The sequence below is a fragment of the Mya arenaria genome, chromosome 10 (assembly GCF_026914265.1).
Source record: "Mya arenaria isolate MELC-2E11 chromosome 10, ASM2691426v1".
Taxonomy (NCBI): Eukaryota; Metazoa; Mollusca; class Bivalvia; order Myida; family Myidae; genus Mya; species Mya arenaria.
Window position 1 is genome coordinate 57,117,546 of NC_069131.1, and position 15,499 is coordinate 57,133,044.

Here is a 15,499-nt window from a genome sequence, read left to right on the forward strand (position 1 = left end):
CAATATTTTGCATAGGCCTAACTTTAAATCAATGTAATTTACTATCTGCCAGCAAAATAAATTCAAGAGCAATTTTCTCCCAAGTTAATTTGCCTTCAATTCGATATTTTGTCCAATTTAGTTTCAAAACATGCACTATCGAACAAACAGATACAAAAACAAAACAAGCAATATGACAGGACTCATTAACAGTATTCACTTTCGGTATTCTTCTTTTTCCAAAAGATTTTGTTCTATGTTCATACTCTCTCTGTAATACTTATAGTCCTTAACCCTCAATAAAACAGTGAAGAATATTAAGGTAAGCCATCCATCATAAAGATGCAACAGGGCTTTTTCTATAGTATCCATGGTGGTGTTGTTTTTTAGAAAGTCTTACCTGTACTGGTTCAATTTCATCCTCCTAATAAATTATGTGGTGTAAAGTTTTTTGATAATTGAACTCGGAAATCATTGATTTTCATCACATTCAGAGATCAATATGAAATGTTATCTGTCATGTATTATTGCAATAGATATTTACACCCCAATGATTGATATTTTTGGGGTCTTTTAAAGAGGAAAAAAACTAATATTTAATCATTTCCTAATACGCAGGAAGTGGTCAAAATCAACACAAGCCCTGCACTGGTAAAATATGCTTCAGGCTTGCTCATATTCTGAATTTTATATAGCAGGGCTTGTTAAAAAATAATGATGCCAAGCAAAGTATAAGAATTCGGGCTTGTTCATCCAAAAGTCTAATTTCAATGACTGCTCACGAGACAGTAAAACAGTAAAATTTCCCAATTTCGGCATTTTCATGCCGCAAATTTCCCAAGATGTCTAGGGTCTTTTTCTCAATATGGGCAGATAAATCCCTGCGTTAGGTTAACATCAAAATATTTAACAATTTTTACAAATATAATTGCTCTGCAAAAAGTAATTCCATTGTCCAGTTAGCGCACTGTTGTTATTGCATTCGCTTCTCACCACGGCAACCGGCGTTCGATTCCAGCCTGGGCACAAATGAGTTTGGTAAGTCTCTCAGATCACTATAAGCCGAACAAGTGGGTTTTCTCCGGGTTTCTTCAGTTTCCCCCACAACACAAGACCACACTCTCCCACACAAAATCGTACCTACGAGAATGATTTAGTATAAACTCTCCCACACAAAATCGTACCAACGAGAATGATTTAGTATAAGTTATTGTAACTTTCTTCACAATTGTTGTTAATTATATAACTTTGTTTAAACTAAATAGTAATTCTATGTTAAATTCAAGACATGCAGTCTCGAGTCTCAACCTCCTTCTCATGGGGTGAGTGAATACAGACTGTGTTAAAGCTGCACTCTCACAGTTTTAACCTTTCCTTTTGACAACTTTTTTATTTTTTGTCTTGGAATGAGGCAATTTATGCGAAAATACATGGAAGCCAGTGATATAAGACTGCTTACAAAAATCAGATCGCAGATTTTCATATGTAAGTTCAAAAATTGATGTTTTATGCATTTTTCTTAAACTGTTGAAGTATAATGCTTTTAGCCATAAAACATTAATTTTCGAATGGAAATATGAAAATTTGCGATCTGATCTTTTGTCAGCAGTCTTACATCCCTGGTTAGCTGATATTTACGCAAAAACTGGCTCATTCCAAGACAAAAATAAAAAAGTTTTCAAAAATGCAAATCTGTGAGAGTGCAGCTTTAAAACAGTTATATGGCCAGGTGACCCAAACGTTTTTCCTTCTATTTATATAAGAATTTTATACTGACTATATTTCAAAGCTTCAATAATTCCAAAACACCAGGACTAAAAAAAGCCGGTCCAAACTACAAAGAACAAACACAAATCCCTTGAGATGAATGTTATGTATTACATAAGGTAATGTTCACAGGTTTTGGTCCAAACAAATCACCTAGACTGATACTTAAACGAGGAGCGTCTAATAAGTGTTGGCATCAGAGGCCAGTTACCGTTACCAGAAATGTCTATATTTAAGTCCATAAAAAGGCATCCACAAACTTTTTCAACAGTGAAAAAAGACTGAAAAAGCTTTGGAAACTCTTATGCAACTATTTGACACTGAACACCCCAGTATGTGGGTACTTTAGGTATTATACACTTGGTCTAATATAGCAGGCTAGAGAACATGATCTCTATAAAGTATGCCTGATACACTTAAAGTATACTGTGCTCTGGTACTGGGACTACTATCCTGTCGGTGTCAAAAAATGAAGCATACATAACCCCCCTGACACTCAAGATGTGCTTAGCTATCACAGGACACTCATTATTTTCACCCAAAAAACCATTTTTTTGAATATCTTTGCTGGCGGGCTCAGACAAATACAGTCATGTTTCATCAGTCGTGGCAATCTCTCTTAACTGTCAATGGTCCATGCCTTAGAGAGCAGTGCTGACTCCTTTTCAACATGTGCCAGCTCCAAGGTCAACAATAGTGCAGCATCAAATACACTGTGGACTTGAAGTCTTGAATATATTCCCTATGTCTTCCACTGTAAGAAGTGCATATATTCTACTATGGATTTGACAGTATTATTATCTTTGTCAGAGGCAGTCCAAATCAGCTGGCTGCACAGGGGCTCATTCTTTAATGCTCTTCTTCCTTCCTTAAACAAGGATACCCATCTTGCACAATAGAGTCTATAAGAGCCATTAATTAAGCCATGACAAGTCATTGTCTAGATCTGTTTTAATTGCTAATGCACTTTCACCAAGTATTAAAGCTGCACTCTCACAGATTGAACGTTTTGACAGCTTTTTGTATTTTTTGTCTAGGAACTACCCAATTTTTGCGAAAATCCATGGAAACCAGTTAAATTACACTGCTGACAAAAAATAAGATTGCAGATTTTTATATTTAAGTTCAAAAATTGATGTTTTGTGCTTTGTTCTTAAACCGTTTAGGCCATAAAACATTCATTTTCGAACAGATATATGAAAATCTACAGTATGATTTTTTGTCAGCAATTTTATATCATTGGTTTGCAGATATATACGCAAAAATTTGCTCTTTCCAAGACAAAAAATAAAAAAGTTGTAAAAATGGTAAATCTGTGAGAGTGCAGCTTTAAGCCACGAACCTTACAATTAGTTCTTTACTCTTCCCCAGGATAATGTTCCCAGTTTCAGTCAAGTTTCATTCAATATGAAATGCCGTATTTCATTTAAAATTGCATTTAACTACTTGCCCTCATTGAAAACATGTCAAATTTGGATTGGCTAATAGGAATATCAATACCCTTTCCAGTTGAATGATATACATGTATGTACTGCACATGGAAACTGTGATTTTGCTCTGATAAAAAGCTCCTCGTATTGTCACAAGTTGCATAAAACACGTTTCCCAAGGAGTGGACAGCTCACGAGTTGCGAAAAAGTTATTATCACAGTTTACATGTCACAGATACATAATTTATAAATAACAGCTTTCAAGAAGAAAAAGGTGCAATGTTTCACAGTTTGTGTATATGTTTCATGTTATATAGTTTGTGCATTTATATCATGTTACACAGTTTGTGTATATGTTTCATGTTATATAGTTTGTGTATTATTTTCATGTTGTTTGTTTCTTCATTGTTCTTGAACAAAAACAGATTTTAAAATCGCTGATCATTCGGCTTTTAAATTTTTAATCTTAAAGGGACTGTGTCACAGATTGGCACCCGAAAAAGTTTTTTTCTGTAACGAATCTCAGGACAATTATCTAATAGAATGTGTTAGGCTTTGATATCATAATTGTAAAACAAGACGCCAATGCGGCAACGCCGCTTTAAAGCCAGATTTTTAATTGACGATAAAATTTTGCAAACCAGGGATTTGAGCTAGTGGCCTAGTATTTTTAACCAAAATAATTAGCTGAAATGGAATTGCGGTTCCTGTACACTGCACGCCCTCTTATTATGATCTATCACCGTATGAAGTTTTATTAAATTCCATCTCAATAGTTTTTAAGTTATGGTCCGGACAAGAAAAAGGTAACAAAGGGGATTAACTCTGTAATAAGCTGAAATAGAGTTATGGTTCTTGTGCAATTCACTTGCTCTCATTATGATCTATCACTGTATGAAGTTTTGCTAACTTCCATCTCATAGTTTTCAAGTTATGCTCCGGACAAGAAAAAGTAACAAAGGGCAGTAACTCTGTAATAAGCTGAAATAGTTTGCGGTTCCTGTACACTGCATGCCCTCTCATTATAATCTATTAGTGTATGAAGTTTTATTAAATCCCATCCAATAGTTTTTAAGATATGCTCCGGACAAGAAAAAAGTAACAAAGGGCAGTAACTCTGTAATAAACTGAAATAGAGTTATGGTTCTTGTGCACTTCACTTCCTCTCATTGTGCTTAACCATTGTATGAAGTTATAATAAATTCCATCTAGTATATTGCAATTTAATGTCTGGAAAAAAAATTGACCGCAAAAAAAAGGGGGCAATAACTCAGTAATTAGTTTAGGTAGAGTTATGGTTCTTGAACACTGCACTTCCTCTCACTGTGCTTTACCATTGTATGAAGTTCCAATGAATTCCATCCAGTACTTTTCAAGTTATACTCTGGACAAAAAAAAAGTAACAAGGGGCAATAACTCAGTAATAAGCAAAAATATAGTTATGGTTCTTGAACACTGCACTTTCTCTCACTGTGCTATACCATTGTATGAAGTTCCAATGAATTCCATCCAGTACTTTTCAAGTTATACTCCGGACAAAAAAAGTAACAAGGGGCAATAACTCAGTAATAAGCAAGAATAGAGTTATGGTTATTGTACACTGCACTTCCTCTCATTATGCTCTATGAAGTTTGATTACCATTGGATAAAAACTCTTGATTTTATTACATAAAATAATAACTTTAACGCAAAATTGTTAACGTAATATCACGTGATAACACAGACTAGCCAATCACGCATAAGGAATGAATTCTACCTGGTAGATATACCCAGTAATCTTTTTTAATGGAAAAATACGAAATAACTGCTAAACTTAAATAAATTGTAAACTATGTCGTACTTCAGTTAGTAAGTTTCAATGCATTGTACACATCAATGCCAAGTTTATGTCAGTTTTCGACAATTTTCTATTTTTTCCGCTATTTTATCATACGTGAGACAGCCCCTTTAATAAATAAGTTCTAGAGTACCAAACTTGTTTGTAATTTTCGGTACATTTTGAATACAGGATTGATTTAGCACACAAGCAAACACACTGTAAAAGGACCTTTCAGTTCCCCATTGCAAAAATATCCAGAAGCGGCATTAAAAAATAACACTAAAAATATTTTGTGTTTTGATTTTTATATTTATCTGATAAAAATATGTCAACCATAACTATAATTATTCAGTAGCAACCATATTTTAGTTTTAGTAACAGTGACCTTGAACCTATGGGCCCCAAACGCAATCCAATGAAAAGTCCCCAATAAACTTTATATACCAAGTTTGGTCAAAATATGTCAACCCTAACTTAAGTTATTCAGTCACAACCTTTTTTCTATTTTTAGTAACACAGTGAACTCTTGGGGCCCCAAACGCAATCCTATATATAAAAAATCTCAATAAACTCTTCATATATACCAAGTTTGGTCACATTATGTCAACCCTATTAAACTAAAGTTATTTAGTTTACTAAAACATAATGAATATAACAAATCATACAACATAGTGAATGATGTGAAAAGTGAAAGATGACCTGTTATTTTTTGTTTTTCAAGATTTTCTTCTTAATTTTAATAGAGGTTAAAAGCTTACTGCCAGTCTCAAGTCAACATGAATAAACCCTTTCAAAAGTTTCAATAAAATCACTATCAAAAGAATGTTTGCAATTGCTTTCAATTCAGTAAAAATAACAAAAAGTAATATATTTAGTTCTATGATTTCAAACAATTACACAAAATAACCCAGCCCTTTGGTCAAGTGATCTGACTAAGTCGTGAAGAATGTTTTTACTGGACTGTGAAATGTTTCTCATGTCCATCAACAACCATTTGTAAGGCAGGTTTTGAATTACATAGCCCGCCATTACAGGCTGGACAATATGACTATAGTTACAGGTATGAGGTCCAGGTTAAACCAGTCTGCCATATTATTTTATGCAAATTTATATTAGATACCGTATAAGATACCACGCACGCACTAGCATGACCACTGCAACGCTGGTTCAAATGAAAATGGCTGTAAAACATTTCATTACAGCGATGTCATTGCCATGCCATAAATAGGTTTTATATTAAAATGAAACATTACATCAAAATGACTTAGCCTGCAAGCTGTATACTGAAAATTTATGCTGGACTTGTTCAAAATACATATTTACATCAAAATGACTTAGCCTGCAAGCCGTATACTAAAGTTAAGATTATGCTGGACTTGTTTAAAATTCACATTTACATCAGAAACAGTTTAGAAGAGTCAGTTGACATTACAATAATAATAGCTGAGCGGCTAAAATGAATTGCTTTCATATACTGGCATTGGCACATATAGACATTGTAACCTTAAACATAATTGTTCTGCCTTATATAATTCAGGGATATGATTGACCTGGCAGCCAGGAGGGCTGAAACCATTTCGGCCATGGGTTTTGTGGGCGCTCTTGGGGTCAAAAGCTCACTGCCGTAGAAGAAAAACTGGCTCTTTTTATTCTCCTTGGAGGGCTCACCTGACTTCAGATTTGAAGCAAACAGGAATATCAACTCTAACAACCAAAAGCACCAAAACAAATAATTCTTTAAGCTAAAAAAAAGTATTATTAAATTTTTTTTGGGGGGGGGATGGGGGGGGCCCTCGGGCCATTAGATCTGCAGAATTCCGGGAATCTGCGGATAAATCACATCCCTGCAATTATATACTTATGCTACAAAACATACCTTGGGGAGCATTCTAGTATCCATGAAATATGTGAAACCCTAACCAGTAGATCTGTCATCAAAATATCAGGAGGAAATCCTCAAGGGTACTGTTTTGGATATAACAATATCCCTGCTATAAATATAAAATTCCGAATTTGAGCATAGCAAAGTTCAGCAAGTATCTTAGTTTAATGTTTTACTAATAAAATGCCTGCAGACTTTAGCTTATTTTGGCCACTGCCAGCACTGAACAATTAGGGCATGTAAATATACGCACAACGTTGGATACCGCTCATACACTTCTATGCTATGCTTCGCTGTGTACCGTGGGCGATTAGGCAAGAAAAATCTCAATATCATGAATAAATAATGTGGCAGTTTCATTGGTTCCGCAAGGTAACAGAATGATGCTTTCCCATTGAAAAATATTCTGGTGAACTGGAATTGAATTGGGTCTGCATTTTCAGTGCTTTTTGTCAGCAGTTTAACCACTCGGCCATCGAGGCTACCGACACTAAAAGGCAATTGACAAATATTGAATAGTAACATGCGAATTCATTGGACTAAACATCTTTCAGCATCTACTTATCAATTAACATCATACAGATGGTCATTTATGCAAATTATCAGCATTGCATTTATTTTCCTCTACACAGCAGTTACTTCCCTTTGCCGTACTGCAATCACTGCCATCAAGCATATCATGTGACGATGATCATTCAAAAGTTTCATGTTTCATTCATTTGTTTTGCCTTACTTTGAAAACTATGTTTATTTAATGGAACATGATCACTGGACTGACTTGCAAATTTCGAAGCTATAAAATCCCATATTTTCAGTAGTGACGTTTTTAGTATTTAATTTTGGTAATTTTATCACACATTTTTTTACAAAATGCTGAAGTTACAATTATTGTAGTTGGCCAGCATTTTTGCTTCTCCATGAGATATCCAATCATTGCTGGACATTTTGATCACATGATACAACACCATTATTTCATTGGACAATTTACGCATTCCGAAACAGAAAAAATGCAGCTTCGGCATTTTGAAGTGAGGCCATCAATATTGAATATATATATGTGTTCAAATCCATGAAGCTGAAATCCAGCTATGTTTTCTTACATGGAGATCACTGCTTAGGAGATTGAAAACATACATTTAAGTACAGACCTGAAACTAACGTAACATCAAAACAAGTAACTGATCTGCACAAAACTTCCCTTAACCATATCTGAATTCTTTCAATTCAATTATGGGTTGACCCATTCACTTGTCAATTCACAAAAGGAAAGAATAGCGGTTGAAAAAAGACCATTGTTGGTAAACCTTTTACTGAACAAAGGGGGAAATAGAAAGAACCAGGATGAGGTTTTGTTCAACAATTTTTAAATAGTCAAGGTAACTAAACACATTCTATGTACTGTAAAGGCCTGGAGAAACATCATTATTTTAATAATAAGGAATAATGGGGACAGGGAAAGGAGCAGGGGGGGGGGGGGGGATAGGGAAGGTAAGGGGGAAGGCAAGGGGAAGGGGAATGGAGTGGAAAGGGGGATGGGGGAGGGTGAAGGGGGAGGTAGGGAGAGGGAAGAGTGATTGGGAAGGGAAGGGGGGGTGGAAGGGGATGGGGGAGGGGAGGGGAGGGGAGGGGAGGAAGGAAATGGAAGGTGGAAGGGGATGGGGGAGGGGAGGAGAGGTGGAAGGGGATGAGGTAGGGGAGGGGAGGTGGAAAAGGATGAGGTAGGGGAGGGGGTGGAGGGTCTGGGGTCAATATATACATTATACAACATGTACAATACTTATTTATCAAAATTATACTCTTGGATTGACTTCTTACACTATTCCATATATGTCCGGGCCTACAGACTTCTATTACAAAACAATGTTTTAACAGACTGTAATTAATTCTCATGTTGAGAGTGCTTAACTTCCCAGACTTATCCTAACTGAATTGAGAACCTGACAAAATATCATTGCTTTCAGATGGTATCAGTCATCGCAGTGGACTTTTAGAATGACAAGCCAAAATTCTTTAATTTTTCCTTGGAATAATTTTTTACAACAAGCCTGCTATATAACATCCAGTGCAGAGCTTGCCGGCTGATGCTAATTTCAACCAATGTCATGATGTGGTATCATTGAATAATGGTGTCACAAATTTTAAATCTTAGGAACACCAAATAAAAGCTATCTGTAGTATATACTTCATGTAGTTAAGGGGTGATTTGATTAGGCATAGCGCTATTTAACAGTACCATACAACAAAGTATTTAACCAATATACAAAGAGCTTGAAAAATTATGAAGAAAATTCACATGTTTTTCACATGAAGACCTAATCAAAATAGCACTATCTGCGGAGTAGCAATTTTCTAGCCACAGTGATACTATGGCACTCCATACTAACTAACTGTTGCATACATTTTTGATTGCACGGAACTTGATAGAAAACAGCTTAAACAAAGCACCAAAGATTGGATATAATTCAAAAGGAGAATGAGCTATCGCCACACACAATTAATTTTCCGCAAATTATTACTGTCTGCAAATGCAATAGCATCAAAGACATGCTATATTGCTGTTTGAAACCAAATGTTCTCAACAATGAATCTGTCAATCAATGATGCCCAGACCTTGAGAAATTGGTCTGAATCCCAGTCTGTTGAATTCTTTATATAATATATATTTTGCTTTTCAGATTCACACTTCATGACCAAGACTGCTTTTTAAAAAATATAACAAACTTATACTGTTATCATTTTTTCTTCACATTTTCATAATTCACACATCATTTTTTTTGTAAGCAAACTACATGGATATTGATAAGCAGCAATTTAAAACACCTTTCAACCACTTCAAAGCAGTTGTTAGAACATGAAAATAAATTCAGACAGTTAAAGAAAAATCATTATAATACAACATTTGAGAGATATTACACAAAAACCTTGTAAAGAAGTTTCGCACCCATGGAGAGGACTAGATATATTGCAGACATGTACCTGAACTTATTATTAACAATATATGTGTTATAATCCCAATCATAGCATCCCTCATCATTCTGTCTACAAATATACCATATTCAGTAATTATGCCATATTGAAAATACTTACCTTAAATAGTGTTTTAGCCAGGAATTAAAAAGGGCAGGGTGGGCCAAAAAAAAGGCAGGGTGGGCCAAAATAGGGGCATGGTTCTTTCTTAAATGGGAAAACAAAGCGCACAATATTAGCTTTGTATTGTTGTAAAACGACCATGTACCTTACCAAAGTACATGCATGTTCATGCACACATTGTAGTAATATCCCTACAGAATACTCTTAATTCTTCTTTCTTGTTCATTTTCACTTTAGACACTTTCTTTAACATCTCGGGTTGTAATGTCACCAGGGCTCTCACAAGGCTGAATTTTTTGGGAGAAGTCACTTCTCACACCAGTCAAATTAGGGAGAAGTGGGGAGACTTTTAGGAGAAGAGATACTTATCGTAAAACCTGAGATAAATATTGTGCCATGCAAAAAAACTTTAAATTCACATTAACTATTATTGCTTTTACTAGATGGAATGTTAAAAAAAGTTTTCTTTTTTGGCCTATCAAAAGTGTACTTGTCTAGAGTCTCCTTTTTGCAATGTATAGTTTACCTCCAAAAAGCGTCTAAAATAAAAACAGACATTTAAAAACAAAACATTTAAAACAATCAGAATGGCCTTATATATGAGCTGTTATTTAAGTGCAGGGGGGCGAATCTTGTTTTGGTACGATCAGGATAGGTTACCAATGTCACATTCAGCTTTGCTGTTGTTTACTTGTCTTTGGTTAAATAAATTTCAATATGCTGACATTTTAAAACAAAATAACATTTAAGATCTCTATCCTTCATTAAAAACTCACTAACACTTAATAATAGAACTAGAAAATCGAGAAATAAACTCCGAAAGATGTTATGACAAAATGGCGGTGACTCGCCGAATCTTCTACTATTAAACATCGTACAAATGAAAAATTCTGTAAGTAAACGCGATATAAAGCAAAAAAAAAGTTTTGAGATTACAAAACAAATTTCATTATGAGCATTCAACACAAAGACTATCAAATATTGGTCATGAAGTTTTGAGTATTTGATTTTCTTAGCGCCACCGTCTGTTTTTCAATGACCGTCTGCTTCAAACGAAACAATGTTCTCAAAAGTGTGCCTTGTTTTTACACTGCAAGTATCAATTGTTTACTAATGCTTGACAACATTTTTCATCAATTCTTCGCTTTTTCTATCGCAATTTAACAAACTTATATAATTTGACCAGTGTCTTCTCTGATTGGTTAACATGGGACGTTTCGATAATTGGATGATAGACGACCCAATTATGTGATTAGGAGATTACCGATTATTAATGGCTAAATTAATTAAATTTGTAACAACATTGGCATCAAAGATCCACATCTAGAGGTACAACCTAGATGTCTCAGACAAGGAATAATGTGTCATAATGAACAGCAATTAGCATCCTGATTATAAGCGTGAATTACCGTTAATCCGACCCGCGGTGATGACGGTCGTGTGCCTTAGCACGCACTAATCTGTGACAGATTAGGAAACGGCGACATTGACCAATGAAATACTTTTAGGGAGTAACTTTGTGATAAACAACGATCTGAATGGCCAGAAGGGCACAAGGGGGCGGGAAAAATATGACAGGGCGTGTAAAAAGGGGCAACGGGGCGGGGTCGAAAAAGGGCAGGGCGGGCCGCCCTTCCATTCCGCTTTAGCTAAAACACTACCTTAAACAAGTTGCTGTACATGTTTTAAGTGTGAAAAACAAGCCATTCCAAGAAAGACGACAGAGAACTGAGAGATAGGTGAGTTGTTTCTGTGCTATTTCGCTTGAGCATGATGAAATCTTTTATTCACATATTGACAGATAAGATGAAAGGAATTAAATCATGTTTGTGTCATCCAAAAGATTAATCATTTCCTGGCTTGGTAGATACTGGTACATGTATATATATATTGTTGATTTTTTTGCGATGTGAAATCTGTGTAAAATCAATAATGCTCTCTACAGTGGCTTGTTTTTACATGTAAGATATGTGTAGCAACTCATATCAGGTTAATATTTTAATACGGCATTAATGAGTAATTTAGTAATAGAATGATGGACAATGACTATGATCATCACATTTATTGACTATACTTTTGGAAAGAAAATATATAAATAATATTTTATTTCCAAAATTTGAGTCACTTTGCATGAACATGTACTTAAAAAACGGGGTAACATAATAAGCCTAGATCTTTTTAATTGGTTCGTCATTATGCCCGGATTCAAATATGTACCAAACAACATTTCTGAATTAGAGATAACAGCAACACTGTTTTGCGTGCAAGTGTCACAAAAAAATAATTACCAATTAACAGATTAACGCAATTTAAACAAACGCATTCATAAAAACATACTACATAACTTGGTGAATATGCAACATTTGTTTCTAATAGTCACAACAAAGAGATTGTCACTTACATACGTTTGCAGAAAAACTAGTTTTTGACGCAAAATTATGCAAATTGTTTATCCAAATTGCAACAAGACGTCGCCATGTTTGTAATGGTCGAGGGTCATTAGCATAATACTGGATATGTAAAACACAAGTAAATAAATTACCAATATAAACAAATAAGGACGTCAACAAATTGTAGCATGCTTCAAGACGTTTTATGCGAAAATATGGTTTATGAGTTTGCCGGTTGTGTAGCGTAATATCAATTCGAAATCATAATTGATCAATGTTTTATTTATGCATTTTTTTCTAAAAATACAGATTGGATGTCATTCCACGTGATTTGCGAAAACACGCGAAACCTCTGGATGCTGCTAAAGCCCGGTATCCGATAGCGATATATCGAGTGTGTGATACTGGGGTTTTTCGCCACAGTCGGTACCGGATTATGAATAGGTGTCGACAGTAAAACGCTTCCTCAATGTAATCGTGTTATTACATTCGGAACTTCATGGCCATTTCCATCGAAAACAACAACGGATGTAAATGGACGTTTGCAATGTCAGAAATCTTAATATATAACTATGCTGCAAGCTGAGTGCGTAAAAATGATCCTTATTTGTCAATTTGCGGTCTTTTCACTGATTTGATGGAGTCTCTATACGAATGCTACAACAAGGAAAAGGGAAATTTAAGAAACTGCCTCATAGGTCAGAGGATGTCTTTATCGTAATGATGACATCCATGCGTAACTTACACAGGAAAAGGGATGGCATATATGTCATTCATAAAGAAATTAGATGTTGTATAGATAGAGGTTTTAATAACATATGTGTCTTTGCACATTATTATTATTTGTTGTTGTTGTTTTTTTAGTTTATAAAGGTCTGCCTGCGCCCTATAATGACTGCATTATGGCTTGACACCGTTACATCCCCAAGTGTGACTGAAACGAATTTTGAGGGTCCAGAGGAGGAGGTTTACCCCCACCGTTTGATGGGCTATTAGCCAAAGGACTTAAAAACATACATTTATTAATGCGGAATAGACTCTGGTTGATTTTACTAACATGGTTTGCATTGTCTAAATTTATTCAGTTGTACTGTGGAGCTTGTCGAGAATAAACGTGTGTAAGATTCTGAAATCTTAAGTTATTACAACATCGATACTAGTACTATATAGTACTTGCAAACCAACAGAAGCACAAAATATTTTGTTTAAACTATCACCCCGCAACAAACATCGTAATCCAATAAAGGATTTATTCAATAAGCAATATTGAATACCCTGCCATGTGACACCGAAATTTATCATCTGATAATATTCCGGTTTCACCTAGCCCGGCATCGCATATGATATCGGATACCCGGCGATATCGGATACTGGGTGCCAGGTTTTAGCACCACCTTGAATGTATCTGCGTGTCAGGGGAGATCACAGCGGCGGATATTTGTTCGAGGAAAATCTCGGTTAACTCCACTTAGTAAATGAAATAACAATGAAAGAATTACCGAATGTGCGCTGAAATTACGGAATCCCAATGAAAAACAGACCGGGGTTGCTTACGTGAAGTGGCTTCACTCTGAATTGGGAATAAACGCGTAATAGTACAATTACACTTTCTACGGCTACCTTTTATCAGTAATATAACTTCTTTATACATACAGTGTAGCTTATTATAAACACTATATACGACGATATATATAGTTTACCGATTTGTCAAAAATGTTCAAACGTTTGTAAGATGTTTCCATATATTTTTACGTTGTGCACCATACTGTAAACAAGATGTATCTTTACAAAATTTACTCGGCCGTGGTAAACCAGCGGGATGACTAGTGTCCAAAAGGTTTAAATGTTCGACATGTAATATAGATTGGTTTTGGTTTAATTGTTGTTGGTTAATTCCTGAGGTCAGATCACTTTTTGTAAAGGAATAGCATTGGCATGTACAATATTACAGAGTATTGCAATGTTTTACTAAACACGTGTTCTTTTTCAATATATGTTTTCACCTCTACCGAGGCTACTCAAGCCACGCGCTGTATTATTAAATTTGTTGTAGGGCGTTTATTCATATGACAAACAGGAATTTAGTTTTTTGAGAATATTTGTTTCAACTATTATGATCGACATTAGAGGGAGTAAGCCATTTTCCTTGTGGCTTGCAACCAAACTGTCTTATAAATTATAAAATTATCAACTTCAAAAATATCATAATGAAATTAATATTGAACAAACTAATAGTACATTATGAAACATGTTAAAATAAACTCATAATACTACTTTCATTTCACTTGTAAGAATTGCCGTCTTTTTCTATTTGGTCAGAAATTAGTCCGCAGTAGCCCTCTATTCGTATATCCTCAGCTTGGGCAGCACTTTAGCACCGGACACGAAATGATGTTTTTTGTTAAGTATGCCTCGACGCAAGAAAGGAACACAAATTAAGCAACATACGGAACGTATAACACTCAAAATAACCAAGTCCAAAAACAAGGGGGATACTATTTTTAGCGTTCTACTCGGTGTGATGATCTGTGATCTTAAAATATGATCAGTCTTACTTTTCTGGAATGATCATTTGCGATGAAATAATTTAGCTTTATTACAATCCGAGGTCTCAAGAGCTCGTTTCCGAAACGCCTTATTATAGTTGACTATATTTTTACAATGACCAATGGGATTTTAGTTTAAGTTTGTAATGATCAATGAAAATCTTAATTTTATTCTGTGAATTTCTGTGTATTTCACAGGAAGTCAGGGTGATTTCAAACGACCTTAAAAATTGTATGCAATACTTATCGAGACGAGATCATGCGGAGCTTTTTGGCCAACAACGTTGTTTACGATAAAAATGGCCAAGGAGCTCCGAATGTATCGAGAGGTTAATTTCTCCCAAATTGATGTTATTTGTCCTTAAAAACTGGATACTATATCTTCCCCAATAATGTATAAACAGTATCTTAAATCTTGCCTGTTTTTGTAAATTAATGTATTAATGTGGTAACCATTGTTAATGTTTTCGAATATGTTCTCCTATCGTTTAATATAGTTTTGCAATTTAAATTGTGTGGGTACTGTGAGAGATAAAAAAAATGTGACTATGGTAAACAGTACCATGTAAACTACAGCGTCAAACACCGTAGCCAAA

The 15,499-nt window shown here is 35.0% G+C and overlaps 1 protein-coding gene across 3 annotated transcripts in view; it reads right to left on the reverse strand.

Annotated features, from left to right (window-relative positions):
- The window catches only part of LOC128205468 (AF4/FMR2 family member lilli-like), a 114,130-nt gene extending 101,583 nt beyond the window's left edge, over positions 1 to 12,547 (reverse strand). For 2 of the 3 annotated variants that reach the window (XM_052907123.1, XM_052907121.1), the window contains exon 1: positions 12,369 to 12,468. The gene's annotated coding sequence lies outside the window, so the exon portion shown is untranslated. Of the gene's footprint in view, positions 1 to 12,368; positions 12,469 to 12,509 lie in introns of those variants that run through there. The other variant, XM_052907122.1, reaches the window with a different exon arrangement.
- Between the last annotated feature and the right edge of the window lie 2,952 nt (positions 12,548 to 15,499).